The sequence below is a fragment of the Triticum urartu genome, chromosome 6A, assembly GCF_056163025.1.
Source record: "Triticum urartu cultivar PI428250 chromosome 6A, HENAU_Tu73, whole genome shotgun sequence".
NCBI classification, from domain to species: Eukaryota; Viridiplantae; Streptophyta; class Magnoliopsida; order Poales; family Poaceae; genus Triticum; species Triticum urartu.
The window spans coordinates 526,578,671-526,594,495 of NC_141878.1; positions in this window are offsets into that span (position 1 = coordinate 526,578,671).

A 15,825-nucleotide genomic window follows, 5' to 3' on the forward strand; every position below is an offset into this window, starting at 1 on the left:
CTATGTATCCACACATGTATCTGAGTTTCCTATCAATACAATTCTAGCATGGATAATAAACGATTATCATGAACAATGAAATATAATATAATAATAACCAATTTATTATTGCCTCTAGGGCATATTTCCAACAGCTCCCTAGCGCCGTCCCACTCTCTGCCTCGCCCTCCGCCATCCACGTGCGACATGGCTCAAGGAGCGCCTCCACCACCTCTACCCCAAGATGGTGCCTTGGCACCAAGGCGCGTGGCCCCACGGCGTGACCCACCACCCCGGTGCCCGCGTGCGAAGAGAGAAGCTGCCAAGAAATCCCTCGGCCGCGAGGAGCTGCACCAGCGCTTCCCGCGCCGCCTCGCCAAGATCGCGCGCTGCCTGCAGTGGCAGCACGCGGGCCTCACCAGGACCAAGCTCCACCTCCGAGACAGCCCCCGGCAACCATGGCCGGCTGCCGCGCCTTCACCCCCGAGCTGCGTAGCGTCGCCTGGCTGGGCAAGTTCAAGCCAGATCTGCCTCCTCGCTACGACGGCACCGCCGACCCCGTGGAATTCTTATAGCTCTACGAGCTGAGCATCGAGGCGACCAACAGCGATGAGAAAGTCATGGCGAACTAGTTCCCCATGGCTCTCAAGGATGGTGCCCGTTCCTGGATCCTGAACCTGCCTCATGGCTCGATCTCCTCCTGGGATGAGATGCTCGACCGCTTCGTCGCCAACTTCCAGGGCACTCGTGACCGCCCGCCGGCCACGGGTGACCTGCGCCGCATCAAGCAACAACAGGAGAGACCCTCCAGAAGTACATCCAGCGCTTCAACAACACTCGCCTCAAGATCTCCAAGGTCACGGACGAGGCCATCATCTCCGCATTCTCTGACGGCGTCCGCGACATCAAGATGAAGGAGGAGCTCGCTATCCACGAGGAGCTGTGCACATCTCAGGAGCTATTCAACCTGGCGACCAAGTGCGCAAGAGCTGAGGAGGGGCGCCTCTCCCTCCTCGAGCTGCCAGCCATGGTTGCAGAGGAGAAGAAGGCCAAGGCCAAGGACATGAAGCGCAAGGAGGCAGCCATGCTCGCAGCGGAGCCGGACACCAAGCGAGGCAGAGATCAGCCCGAGTCATCCAAGAACAGCCGTCTCTTCTGCGCCTTCCACAACCTGAACACCCACAACACCAGTGCTACCAAGAACTCAGAGCCATCCGCGAAGGACGCTTCGGTCGACGCCCCGAGCACAGCGACCGGGGCTATGACCGAGAAGGAGGACGTGGAGGAAGACGCTGGGACGACCGTGGCCCGCGCTAGGAGTGGCAAGATCATCCTCGCGAGGGCGCCTGGAGGGACCAGCCTCGCAAGGATCATCCTTAGGGCAACGCCGGCCTTCCAGCGCTACCACCACCACCAAGAAGGAATGACTACCACCATCAAGACGAGGGGGCTGGGGGCTTCCAGGAGCCGCGTGCAATCGCCTGCATCTTGGGCGGAGCCCAGGCCCCAGCCTCGCAGCGTATCTTCAAACAGTTCACTCGTGAGGTGAACGCAGTCCTCCCCAAGCTCGAGGCCACACGCCCGCTCAGGTGGTCCCAGTGCGCCATCACCTTCAACTTAGCAGATCAACTCAAGTGCGCGGCCACCGCCGGCGCCCTCCCAATGCTTTGCTCACCAGTCATCAGCAACGTGCAAGTCACCAAGACCCTCTTAGACAGTGGAGCAGGGCTCAACGTCCTGTCCGTCGACACGTTCGACAACCTCCAAGTCCCATATGAGCAGCTTCAGCCCACCAAGCCCTTCTCAGGAGTGACCGACGGCTCCACCACACCGATAGGGCAGGTCCGCCTCCCTGTCACCTTCAGAGAACGCAAGAAATACCGCACCGAGCTCATCGACTTCGACGTCGCACACATCCGTTTGCCATACAACGCGATCCTCGGGTATCCAGCCCTGGCCAAGTTCATGGCGGTGAGACACCATGGCTACAACGTCGTCAAGATGCCGAGAAGCAGCGGAATCATCATGGTCCCGTGTGAAGAAAGAGATGCGGTGTGCTCCCTCGAGCGTGCCTTCCAAGCTGCAGCAATCGATGACCCTGACAGCAAGGGCAAGGGCCCTCCGGAGGCCCTCCCCAAGAAGAAGCAGCTGCGCCGTGCTGGATCTCAGGAGGATAGTGTCACGACTGGAACCTCGTCAGTATCAGCGCCCGCTTCAGGGGCGCCTCCCTCCATCACATAGGAAGGCGCGCCCAGCGCCCTCCTCGGGCAGGGCTCGGGGGCTTTCTCCTTGAGGGCCTCAGACCTTGCCCACGTCACGAGGGAGGCGCTTGGGCACCACTTGGAGGCGTGCTTCACGGTGCGTTTCCCTCAGGAGGACACAGGGCAAGGAGCGCCCACCACTCAGGAGTTCATCACCAAGACCGCTCAGGAACTGCAAGACGCAAGGGCCATGCGCAGCGACCGCTGCTCGCGAGGCGCATCTCCCCATCCAGGCGAGGATGCCGGGCTGCGTGTCTGCATCGACGTCCCAGGGCTCAACAGGGCTGCATCTCAGGAGCTTTTCTGGCCTTCGCGCGTGAGCTATTGCGAGGGTCCACCGCACAGCTACGTTCGCATGCCTTTTGGCTTGCCGAGCGTGTCGTTCATCTTCTAGCGCAACATGTGGCGCATCCTGGCGGCTCAGGAGGCCAGACATCGCGCCGTCCTGGTGGAGATGGAGACGGTCCTCAAGGAACCACCTGAGCCCCCAGAGCCTCCCGAGGTTCAGGACCCTAGTGGCTTGTGAGGAACGGTCCCTTCACCGCGTGCCTTCAGCTGCCCCGATGTTTCTTCATCAGCATAACCAGGTGACATTTTCCAAGTTCGTTTAGCTGGGAGCGCCCCACGGGCTGCATTATTCCCATGTCGCGTGGGTCCGTCCCTGTGGCATGTATCTCTTTTGCCTATGTCTTCAGTTTACCTTGCTAGGAGCGCCCCTCGGGCTGCATCATTCCCAAGCCGCTCAGGCCAGACCCAGTGGCATGTATCTTTCCGCATTTACTCAAGCTGATTTGCCTTCCATGCTTAACCTGCCTGTGATTACCATCTGCTCGATCGCCACCGGCCACGGGTCCGTTCACCCGTGCAATTTGCTTGCGCGTTAAAAGGGGGCTCCTGAGCATCGCGACTCAGGAGCTCTTATTGGCTCTCCAGCCCTCACCCCCTGGCCTTGACCACGGCATCGCGACCTGGCATACCAGCGGCGGCTGAGCTCGCTCGAGGGCTGGGACCTGAGGACATAGAGTACTTGCACCTAACCTCCTTGCAGGAACATACAGCCACCAAGACTCAAGGCCAGGCGCAACCCGCCTTGAGGTAGGGCCTCGTGAGTCCCGCGCTGGCTCACGAGTGTCCAGATACACCTCGCAGCCCTACTGTGCAAGCCATGTGTCAGGGCGGGGCTGTACACGCCCCGGGGGATCCTCCCGGAGGGCCCCCCCTCCCACGCACAAGTGGAAGCACCATGCTCCGTGCTGGCCGTCGACACTGCCGAGGAGTGGCCATGCCCGTGCACAAGCAGAAGCACTATGCTCCGCGCTGGTGATAAACAACTGAGGGCGGCCCCATGGTCGTACCAACCTCAGGGAGCCCCAGAGCTCAGTGTCCGGCCTCACCGCAACGCCTCCCCTCGGGAGAGCCGCGCGAGGGGGCTGGGCACGGGGGTTGCGCTTGGGTCACGCCCAAGAGCATGCCACCCAACCAGGTCTCCCGGACCTGGGCGTCGCGCGCCCCTCCCGAGGCCTCGGCAAGGGCAGGTATGGAAATTGTTTGCACGTCAAGGGGGACTCCTGAGCATCGCGACTCATGAGCCTAACTGGTCACGTAGCCCCTCACTCCTTGGTCTGTCCTGGTTTCCGGTCGGCCCAACGGCGGTTGAGGTATGCGCGGGGCCGGGCTCTGCCGACGTAGAACATTAATCTATCCTCGCGTATTCTCCCTATAAGCTGTTTGTGCGTCAAGGGGGACTCCTGAGCATCACGACTCAGGAGCCTAACTGGTCACATAGCCCCTCACTCCTTGGTCCGTCCTGGTCTCCGGTCGGCCCAATGGTGGTTGAGGTATGCACGGGGCCGGGCTCTGCCGACGCAGAACACAAAGCAAATAGGAAGGAAATCACAAAATCTCGAAGCAAATATTACAAAACACGTTGTCCTCACAATGTCAAATGAAAAGTTTAACGCCTCCATGAGGCCTGATGCATATTGCAGGAACGAAACAGGAGAACAGCCGCAGGTCACCCCTGGACATCACCATCACCCGCACCACTAGCCGCAGGATCGGCGGTGTCGCCAGACAAGGGTGCGGAGACAAAGCCGCGGAACTTCTTCAGCAAGGCCTCCACCTGACCCTGTACGGTCGCGGCGGCGGCTGCCAGTGATCGTCAGCCACAGGCTCCAGCAGCTCGTCAAGACAAGCGTTGGGGTTGCGGAGGTGCAGATGGCTAAAGACGCGAGTCAATGCCGCTGAAGACAGGACGCGGGCTTTTGCCTCCGCCATGGGACCGACACCATCTATGACTTCCTCAAGCGCCTTCACCAAGAGAGGAAGCAGCTGGGCGGGGCCGTCCTCATCGGTGGCCAGCGACCTTTCCAGGCCGTGCACGTAGAGCGTCTTCAGCGCCACGCGAGACCTCCTCTCGAGATCGGCAAAGGCCACGCGGTCTTCGGCCAGGACCCGCGCCTTGGCATCAAGATCGGCCTCCCTCGCCTTCATCTTCCGCTCCAGCTCTTCCAGACGACTATGCTCGGTGGCCTGCGTCTTCCCCAGCTCCCCCAGTTCAGCATCATGGTTCTTGACGGCATCCTCCCAGGCCTTCATCTCCTCCTCCTTCACTAGGTGGTCACGTTCTTCCTTGGCATTTTTGTTGCGCAGCTTCTTCAACTCGTCCTCCAGCTCTTGACAGCGGTTGCGGGAGGCCTTGGCGTCTTTCAGCGCCGCCTCACAATCGGCTGCAACATTGGCGGCGCTTTGCTTCTCCTTCTCGGAAGACGCCGCGGCTTGGCTCAGCATCGCGCGAAATGCCAAGTCGGAGTGAAGCCAGCCAGAGGCCAGCTACAGACGCCCGACCACCAGGCGCGGCTCCGCACTCAGGAGATCTGCCTGCAACTGGGTCATCTCCGAAAGAGCGCGCTCCAGAACAGCGGCAGAAGTAGAAGAACCTGGGAGAAGAGGTGCAGCAGTGGGAGGAGGCGACGCCGTCACCAAGGCCTGGGAGACTGCAGGTTCCGGGGCAGTCGAGACCTCTTCAGCCGAGCCAGATGCCGGCACCTCAGGAGCCAGAGAGGCCATGGGGGCTGACTTCTCCTAGCGATGCCCTTCCTGGGCTCGCGAGAACGTCCGGGCTAGGGAGGTGCGAGCGCTGGCATCCCCTTTCTCAGCAGAAGGGGGCACAGTTGTCGTACCCTCTTTCCTCCTCTTCGCCGCCGACAGCGGCCTGGACAATCAAGACGAAGGTCAGGAAGCAGCGGCATGAGCAAAAACAAGACGGAGATCAAAGCACTTACTGGTCCACCGCGTGATATTCCACCCTCCGCTTGGGGAGCTTGAAGCCCGAAAGTTTTGGAACCTGGGGAGTAGGAGCGCGGGCCCCGGAGGCAGAAGGTGGCACATCAAGGGGGCTGGCGGCAGCCCCAGGAGGCATCAAGACGGAGGCAACATCCCGAGGAACCAACGACGACCTACCCCTCGTTGGGATGAGGGGCTGCTCCCCCTCCTCCTGGCGAGTGTCGGCTTCGGCGTCGTCAGGCAGAGCGCGGAGGATCTCGGCCTTGCTCAAGGGGGAAGTCTCCCCACCTCTTCAAGAGTCTTCTCGAGTCCACCTCCTCCCCACGGGACTCGTCAGAAGACACCTCCACCGGTTTCGGTGCTGCAGGGGCTCCTGTGAGCGCTGGCGGCACCAGCCCGCACGCGTCAAAGGTCGGCCTCGAGGCGACAAATTCCTCCCAGTCCGTGCAGTGGAACAAAGGAACAAAGGCGCTAGGAGGGTACTCCTGGTTGTCCCCAACTATGAGGCACAGGACAGCAACCAGTTCGTCGCCAGGCAGGGCCCCCGGCCTCAAGCGGGTCTTGTTCCCCTCTTCTTCAAGCTCCCACAGGGGGCACGCACGCGCCTGAAGTGGGGCAACTCGCAGCGTCAAGAACTCCCTCAGGAGCATGACCCCATCACCTTGGCCGCCTTCGCGTTGCCCGGCTTCAAGTCGGTCGTCATTTGCCCCAACACCGATGACGGCCGCTCATCAGCAAGCTCTGCCTTGGGCCACCCCTTGTTGGACGGGGGCGCCACCACTGGCAATACCAGACGCGGATGGGCGCGCTTGGCGTCCATCATGAATCATTTGGATTGGATGTTGTCGGCCCTCTTCCCGGTGCTCGAGATTGAGTTGGCCTTGCTAGATGCGACAAAATTAGCGCACCCGGAGATGTGTCCGTCGCTCACGTGAAGGAAGAAGAAGTGGCGCAGAAGCGCCACAGATGGCATCACGCCCAGGTATGCCTCACAGTAGTAGGCGAAGATGGACATGAGGAGGATAGAGTTGTGGTGGAGATGCAACGCCTGCAGCCCATAGTGGCCGAGGACCTCGTAAAAGAAATCAGAGAAGGGAGGAACCAACCCGACGGTGACGCCGCTCGAGAAGAAGGGGAAGAAGGTGCTTCCCTCAGGCTCCGGCGCATCGAAGGCGAGCCAGAGCTCCGTCTTCCCCCACTCATTGCTCTCCCCCGCCATCAGCAGGCGCACGGAGGCGAGGCTCTTCTCCATGACGGTGGGCGCTTCAGGAGTCGCTCATACCAAGCCGGTGACAAGGAAGCCTTGGCCTTGCACGGCGCCATGGGTCGCAGATGCAGAGCGATATTGAAGCAGATCTGGAGGTAGCGGTGGTGAGGAGCGGGAAAGGGGATCTGGAGCGAGGCGAGGAAGAAGCAATGAAGGCAAGCACTGTCTCCGCCAGCCTCTTGTCAAATCGAGCAGTTGCCGAGGCAGCATGGGGAAGCTCAGGCGTCCACGTCCAATCAACTGCCACGCGTCGACCAAGGCCGCATGCTTTTGGGGCCCGCGGCGCTCCGTACTTGACCCTTGGCTTCGCCTCGAAGCCAAGACCGAGTGCACCTTGGGCCCGGGGGCTACTGTCGGCGTTCTGGGAACCGGGGTCCCCAGACTTGCCTGCCTGTGGCCCACGGCGTGGCTGAGTTGCGGGCCTATACGGCCCATCTTCATTAACAAGACATTCAAGACCCTCGCGAGGGAGATGACGCAAGACCTCCTTAGGAGCGGCCTCGCTAGGTAGGCTCGCGAGAAGCGGAGAAATCAAGGCGCGGCAAACCTCGCGAGGCTCTCATGACGTGAGCCGTGACGATCAGGATCAGGCGGGCGCCAGACGGGCACCCGCGCGCGTAGTGTCCTTGTTTCCTCTTTGGTGCTAAGGCGGCAAGCGCAGGCGCGGAGTACCGAGGCATTAGGGAAAGATTCCCTTATCGGTGCAACAAGACCAAGACCAACGGGACGCCAAGACAGAGGTCACCATGGATCCCAAGGCGGCGTCATCACGAGAGCCTTTTGCAGGCGGAGACCGCTTTTGTCAGGATAGCTTGTACTAGCTGTCCCATTTCAAATCGCCCGCCATTGTTGGCTCCCTTCCCGCTCAATATTTGGGAAGAGGACCAGGGCCTATATAAGTAGAGCTAGCCACCACCGTAGGGGGCAACAAAACAAAGCTGGGATTGGATCCACTCCATCCTCTCACTCACTAGCACACCCGCACAAGAATACCTCAACCTCAGGAGGCTGTTCTTCCCCTTGTACTGTTCATCATCAGCCCCAGAGGCAATCCATCCACCACCACACTGGAGTAGGGTATTACACCACAACGGTGGCCCGGACCAGTATAAACCTTGTGTCTCTTTGTGTTGAGAGTCCGTCGAGTTCATCCGCGAGATCCTAGCGAGCTAGAGCGTAGATCGGTAGGGAGGAAATCTCCGCGCGCACCCTAGAGTTCGAACCTTAAGGGTTTTGCCAGAACCCGTGATCCGACACTGTCTAGAGTTTTACTAGCATATTGAATGACATTTAATTTCTTATCAACTCTTTGCCCTAGAACAGCACCTATAGCATAATCGCTAGCATCACACATAATTTCAAAGGGTAAATTCCAATCAGGTGGCTGAACGATAGGCGCAAGTACTAATGCTTTCTTAAGTATTTCAAATGCTTCTACACAATCATCATCAAAGACAAAAGGTATATCTTTTTGTAAGAGATTTGTCAGAGGCCGAGAAATTTTTGAGAAGTCCTTAATGAACCTCCTATAAAAACCGACATGACCAAGGAAACTTCTTATACCTTTGATGTCCTTAGGGCACGACATCTTTTCAATAGCATCAACTTTAGCTTTATCCACTTCAATACCCTTTTTAGAAATTTTATGCCCCAAGACAATACCTTCATTAACCATAAAGTGGCACTTCTCCCAGTTCAAGACAAGATTAGCTTCTTCACATCTCTGCAAAACTCGATCAAGGTTGCTCAAGCAATCATCAAAAGAGGATCCATAAATGGAGAAATCATCCATGAAAACCTCACATATCTTTTCACAAAAGTAAGAGAATATAGCCATCATGCATCTTTGAAAGGTAGCAGGTGCATTACATAAACCAAAAGGCATACGTCTATAAGCAAAAGTGCTGAAAGGGCAAGTAAAAGTGGCCTTTGCTTGATCATCAGCTGACACAGGTATTTGAGAGAAGCCAGAGTAACCATCTAGAAAGCAAAAATGTGTATGTTTGGATAATCTTTCTAGCATTTGATCAATAAAAGGTAAGGGGTAATGATCTTTTTTAGTAGCCTTATTTAATTTACGGAAATCAATTACCATCCTATAACCTGTAATAATTCTTTGCAGGATCAATTCATCTTTATCATTAGGAACAATAGTAATACCTCCCTTCTTAGGGACACAATGGATAGGACTTACCCACTGACTATCAGCAACAGGATAAATAATACCTGCCTCAAGGAGCTTTAGTATTTCCTTTCTTACCACTTCCTTCATCTTAGGATTTAGCCGTCGTTGGTGATCAATAACTGGTTTAGCATCTTTCTCCAAATTTATTTTGTGCTGACATAAAGTGGGACTAATGCCCTTAAGATCATCAAGAGTATATCCAATAGCAGCACGGTGCTTCTTCAGAGTTTTCAACAATTTCTCCTCTTCATGCTCTGAAAGGTTAGCACTAATAATAACAGGATATATCTTCTTTTCATCAAGATAAGCATATTTAAGAGTATCAGATAAAGGTTTAAGCTCAAACACGGGATCACCCTTAGGTGGAGGAGGATCCCCTAGGATTTCAACTGGCAAATTGTGTTTCAGAATAGCTCCCTGTTTAAAGAATACTTCATCTATTTCCCTTCTTTCATTCATAAACATATCATTTTCATGATCAAGCAAATATTGTTCTAAAGGATCATTAGGAGGCACGACAATAGAAGCAAGACCAATAATTTCATCCTTACTAGGTAATTCCTCATCACGAGGTTGTCTACGAAATTTAGAGAAATTAAACTCATGAGACATATCATCTAAACCAATAGTAACAATATCCTTTTCGCAGTCTATCTTAGCATTAACAGTATTCAAGAAGGGTCTACCAAATATAATGGGACAAAAGCTATCTTGTGGGGAACCAAGAACAAGAAAATCAGCAGGATATTTAGCTTTCCCACACAAGACTTCAACATCTCTAGCAATCCCAATCGGTGAAATAGTATCTCTATTAGCAAGCTTAATGGTAACATCGATACCTTCTATCTCAGCTAGTGCAATATCATGCAGAATTTCTTTGTATAAGAAAATAGGTATTGCACTAGCACTAGCTCCCATATCACATAAGCCATGATAACAATGATCTCCTATTTTAACAGAAATAACAGGCATGCCTACCACAGGTCTATGTTTATCTTTAGCACCTGGCTTAGCAATTCTAGCAGTTTCCTCACAAAAGTAAATAACATGCCCATCAATATTTTCAGCTAAGAGATATTTAACAATAGAAATATTAGGTTCAACTTTAACTTGCTCAGGAGGTGTATAAGTTCTAATATTACTTTTATGAACCACAGTTGAAGCTTTAGCATGATCCTTTATTCTAACAGGGAAAGGTGGTTTTTCAACATAAGCAGTAGGAACAATAGGATCATTATAAGTGACGGTCTTTTTTTCAACTTTAATAGGTTCAACTACTTTTACTTCTATGGGACTATGATATTTAAACCACTTCTCCCTAGGGAGATCAACATGAGTAGCAAATGATTCACAGAAAGAAGCTACTATCTCAGAGTCAAGTCCATATTTAGTGCTAAATTTACAGAAAACATCGGTATCCATAAAAGATTTAACACAATCAAACTTAGGTGTTATACCTGACTCCTTACCCTCGTCGAGATCCCAATCTTCATAGTTGCGTTTAATTCTTTCCAATAAATCCCATTTGAATTCAATAGTCTTCATCATAAAAGAACCAGTACAAGAAGTATCAAGCATGGAGCGATTGTTGTCAGAAAGTCGAGCATAAATTTTTTGAATAATCATTTCTCTTGAGAGCTCATGATTGGGGCATGAATATAACATTGACTTAAGCCTCCCCCAAGATTGAGCGATGCTTTCTCCTTCACGAGGCCAAAAAATTATATATATAATTACGATCATGATGAACAAGATGCATAGGATAAAACTTCTGAGGAAATTCCAATTTCAATCGCTTATAGTCCCATGATCCCATATCATCACATAGCCTATATCATGTCAATGCATCTACCTTCAAAGATAAAGGGAAGACCTTCTTGTTGATAACATCATCAGGCATACCTGCAAGCTTAAATAATCCACAAACTTCATCCACATAGATTAAGTGTAAATTGTGATGCAATGTTCCATGTCCTGCAAAAGGATTAGCTAGCAGTTTCTCTATCATACCCGAAGGAATTTCAAAGTAAACATTTTCATTTTCAGTAGGTTGAGTAGGTTGAGGAGCAACTATTTGCTCAACTGGTCGAGTTGAAGATACCCCGAACAAGCCCCTCAAAGGATTACTTTCCATCGTAACAAGTGACAGTAAATTTCAGCACACTATATAAATTTTTCCTTACCAAATTCCACCTACCAAAGGCGCTTCACTCCCCGGCAACGGCGCCAGAAAAGAGTCTTGATGACCCACAAGTGTAGGGGATCTATCGTAGCCTTTTCGATAAGTAAGAGTGTCGAACCCAACGGGGAGCAGAAGGAAATGACAAGCGGTTTTCAGTAAGGTATTCTCTGCAAGCACTGGAATTGTAGGTAACAGATAGTTTTGTGATAAGATAAATTGTAACGGGTAGCAAGTAACAAGTGTAAATAAAGTGCATCAAGATGGCCCAATCCTTTTTGTAGCAAAGGACAATCCTGGACAAACTCTTATATAGAGAAAAGCGCTCCCGAGGACACATGGGAATTATCGTCAAGCTAGTTTTCATCACGTTCATATGATTCGCATTCGGTACTTCGATAATTTGATATGTGGGTGGACCGGTGCTTGGGTGCTGTCCTTACTTGGACATGCATCCCACTTATGATTAACTCCTATTGCAAGCATCCGCAACTACAAAAGAAGTATTAAGGTAAACCTAACAGTAGCATGAAACATATGGATTCAAATCACCCCCTTACGAAGCAACGCATAAACTAGGGTTTAAGCTTCTGTCACTCCAGCAACCCATCATGTACTTATTACTTCCCAATGCCTTCCTCTAGGCCCAAACAATGGTGAAGTGTCATGTAGTCGACGTTCACATAACACCACTAGAGGAGAGACAACATACATCTCATCAAAATATCGAACGAATACCAAATTCACATGACTACAAATAGCAAGACTTCTCCCATGTCCTCTGAAACAAAAGTAACTACTCACAAAGCATATTCATGTTCATAATCAGAGGAGTATTAATATGCATAATGGATCTGAACATATGATCTTCCACCAAATAAACCAACTAGCATCAACTACAAGGAGTAATCAACACTACTAGCAACCTACAGGTACCAATCTCAGGCTATGACACAAAGATTGGATACAAGAGATGAACTAGGGTTTGAGAGGAGATGGTGCTGGTGAAGATGTTGATGAGGATTGACCCCCTCCCGATGAGAGGATCGTTGGTGATGACAATGGTGATGATTTCCCCCTCCCAGAGGGAAGTTTCCCCGGCAGAACAGCTCCGCCGGAGCCCTAGATTGGTTCCGCCAACGTTCCGCCTTGTGGCGGCGGAGTCTCGTCTCGAAAGCTTGCTTATGATTTTTATCAGGGTAAAAGACTTCATATAGCAGAAGATGGACACCGGAGGCCTGCTAGGGGGCCCACGAGGAAGGGGGCGCGCCCAGGGGGTAGGGTGTGCCTCCCACCCTCGTGGCCAGGTGGTGGCCCCCCTCTAGTAGTTTCTTCGCTCAGTATTTTTTATTAATTCCAAAAACTGCTTCCATGAAGTTTCAGGACTTTTGGAGCTGTGCAGAATAGGTCTCTAATATTTTCTCCTTTTCTAGTCCAGAATTCCAGCTGCCGACATTCTCCCTCTTCATGTAAACCTTGTAAAATAAGAGAGAATATGCATAAGTATTGTGACATAGTTTGTAATAACAGCCCATAATGCAATAAATGTCGATATAAAAGCATGATGCAAAATGGACGTATCATGCCACTGTTTAGGAACATAGTAATTCAAAAAAATTCCTACGATCATGCAATGTCTATCTAGGAGATGCATAGCAATGAGACGGGGGAGTGTGTCCACGTACCCTCGTAGACCGAAAGCGGAAGCGTTTGGTAACGTGGTTGATGTAGTCAAACGTCTTCACGATCCAACCGCTCCAAGTACCGAACATACGACACCTCCGTGTTCAACACACGTTGAGCATGACGGCGTGGCGACGGTGATGATGAAGTTACCGGCGCAAGGCTTCGCCTAAGCACTATGACGATATGATTGAGGTGTTAAACTATGGAGGGGGCACCACACATGGCTAAGAGATTGTCTATTATGCTTTGGGGTGCCCCTTGGCCATGTATATAAAGGAGGAGAGGGAGGAGGCCGGCGGCCAAGGATGGAGCGCCAAGGGGGGAGTCCAACTAGGATTCCCAATCCTAGTTGGATTCCCTTTCCTATTCCAAGAGGGGGAAGGAGGGAAGGAGAGAGAGAGGGAAAGGAAAGAGGGGGCCGCGCCCCCTCCCCTTAGTCCAATTCGGACTGCCTTGGGGGGGGCGCCACCTTGTGGCCTGCCCTCTCCTACTCCCTTATGGCCCATTAAGGCCCAATACTTCCTCGGGGGGTTCCGGTAACCCCTCGGTACCCCGAAAAATATTCGAACTTTCCGAAACCATTTCAGTGTCCGAATACCTTCGTCCAATATATCAATCTTTACCTCTCGATCATTTCGAGACTCCTCGTCATGTACGTGATATCACCCGGGAATCCGAACAAACTTCGTTCATCAAATCACATAACTCATAATACAAATCGTCATCGAACGTTAAGCGTGCGGACCCTATGGGTTCGAGAACTATGTAGACATGACCGAGACACATCTCCGGTTAATAACCAATAGCGGAACCTGGATGCTCATATTGGCTCCTACATATTGTACGGAGATCTTTATCGATCGAACCGCATAACAACATACATTGTTCCCTTTGTCATCAGTATGTTACTTGCCCGAGATTCGATCATCGGTATCATCATACCTAGTTCAATATCGTTACCAGCAATTCTCTTTACTCGTTCCGTAATGCATCATCCCGCAACTAACTCATTAGTCACATTTCTTGCAAGGCTTATATTTATGTGCATTATCGAGAGGGCCCAGATATACATCTCCGATACACGGAGTGACAAATCCTAATCTTGATCTATGCCAACTCAACAAACACCTTCAGAGACACCGGTAGAGCATCTTTATAATCACCCAGTTACGTTGTGACGTTTGATAGCACACAAGGTGTTCCTCCGGTATTCGGGAGTTGCATAATCTCATAGTCTGAGGAACATGTATAAGTCATGAAGAAAGCAATGGCACTAAAACTAAACGATCATAATACTAAGCTAACGGATGGGTCTTGTGAAGGAAATATTCCCTAGAGGCAATAATAAAGTTGTTATTTATATTTCCTTATATCATGATAAATGTTTATTATTCATGCTAGAATTGTATTAATCGAAAACTTAGTACATGTGTGAATACATAGACAAACATAGTGTCACTAGTATGCCTCTATTGGACTAGCTCGTTGAATCAAAGTGGTTAAGTTTCCTAGCCATAGACATGAGTTGTCATTTGATTAACGGGGTCACATCATTAGAGAATGATGTGATTGACTTGACCCATTCCGTTAGCTTAGCACTTGATCGTTTAGTTTATTGTTATTGCTTTCTTCATAACTTATACATGTTCCTATGACTATGAGATTATGCAACTCCCGAATAACGGAGGAACACTTCGTGTGCTATCAAATGTCACAACGTAACGGGGTGTCAGGACCCCGATCCTTAGTCACACCGATCTAGCATGTAACACCTCATATCACTTTGCGGCCTCACGCACGGTGTTCCCACGGGTGCCGCCTTACTTGGCTCGGGACCGTTTGCGCCTTTTGGCTCACGTATATGATAGTGTCGCTAGCATCCATATGACAGAGAACCGAGGCCGACATGACTAGTCATGAACCCAAAGTGGCACTAACTTACAGGGACAAGCATACATGAAACAACATCGAACATGTCGGTCATCAGTGTGTGAATCCAGGCTGTAGCAACTGGGCTAATAGGATTCCGGGAAGCCGGGCTGTAGCAGGCTAGCAGGACTACGGAAGTCACCGTGTGACATTTCCCCAAAGGGACAGACACACGAACGAAGTGAATCACATGCCGGCCAGTCTAAGTGTTCCGGAGCAGTAGTACTAGGATAGCAGGACTCCGGTAAACCGGGCTGTAGCAGACTACCAAGGCTCAGTGGAAGCACCAGACTACATTTCCCCATAAGAGAGGCTACCAAGGATAAACAACTAGGTTGTCGGATCCCACACATACCAAAAATTTCAATCATACACACAATATGCTCGATATGTGCAAATACAACATGGCATCACAACAAGACTCTACGACTCAGAGTATTTATTCATGAGGCTCCGGGGAGCCAAGTATTACAAACATGGGTCTGATGGCCCAACATATAGAGCATACAAGCAAAAAGCACATGCGGAAGCTTAACTTGTCTGAGTACAGACAATTACAAATGAAAAAGGCCGAGAAGCCTGACTATCTACAAGATCCTGCTGAGGGCACAAGATCGTAGCTGAGGTAACAAGCTAAACGTCGAAGTCCACGTAGAACTAAATAGAGAGACTGAAGTCTCTCCTCAAAACATAAAATAGGCAAACGTGAGTACAAATGTACCCAGAGAGACTTACATCAGAACTATCTACATATGCATCGGTATCAATAAACGAGGAGGTGGAGTTTAACTGCAGCAAGCCAGCTTTGACTCAGTGGCTAACCTGAACTACGACTACAAGTAACTCTTTTGAGGTGGCGCACACGAGTCCACATATTCACCATTCAATACACCACTATGGATCCGTTCCAGTCTACCTACGAGAACGCCATCCATAGCACTCATGCTTATCTTGCGCATTTTAGAGTATCCACTTTGACTTGTCTATGAACTGTATAGGCAACCCAGATGTCCTTTACCGCGGACACGGCTATTCGAATAGATCATTTATAACC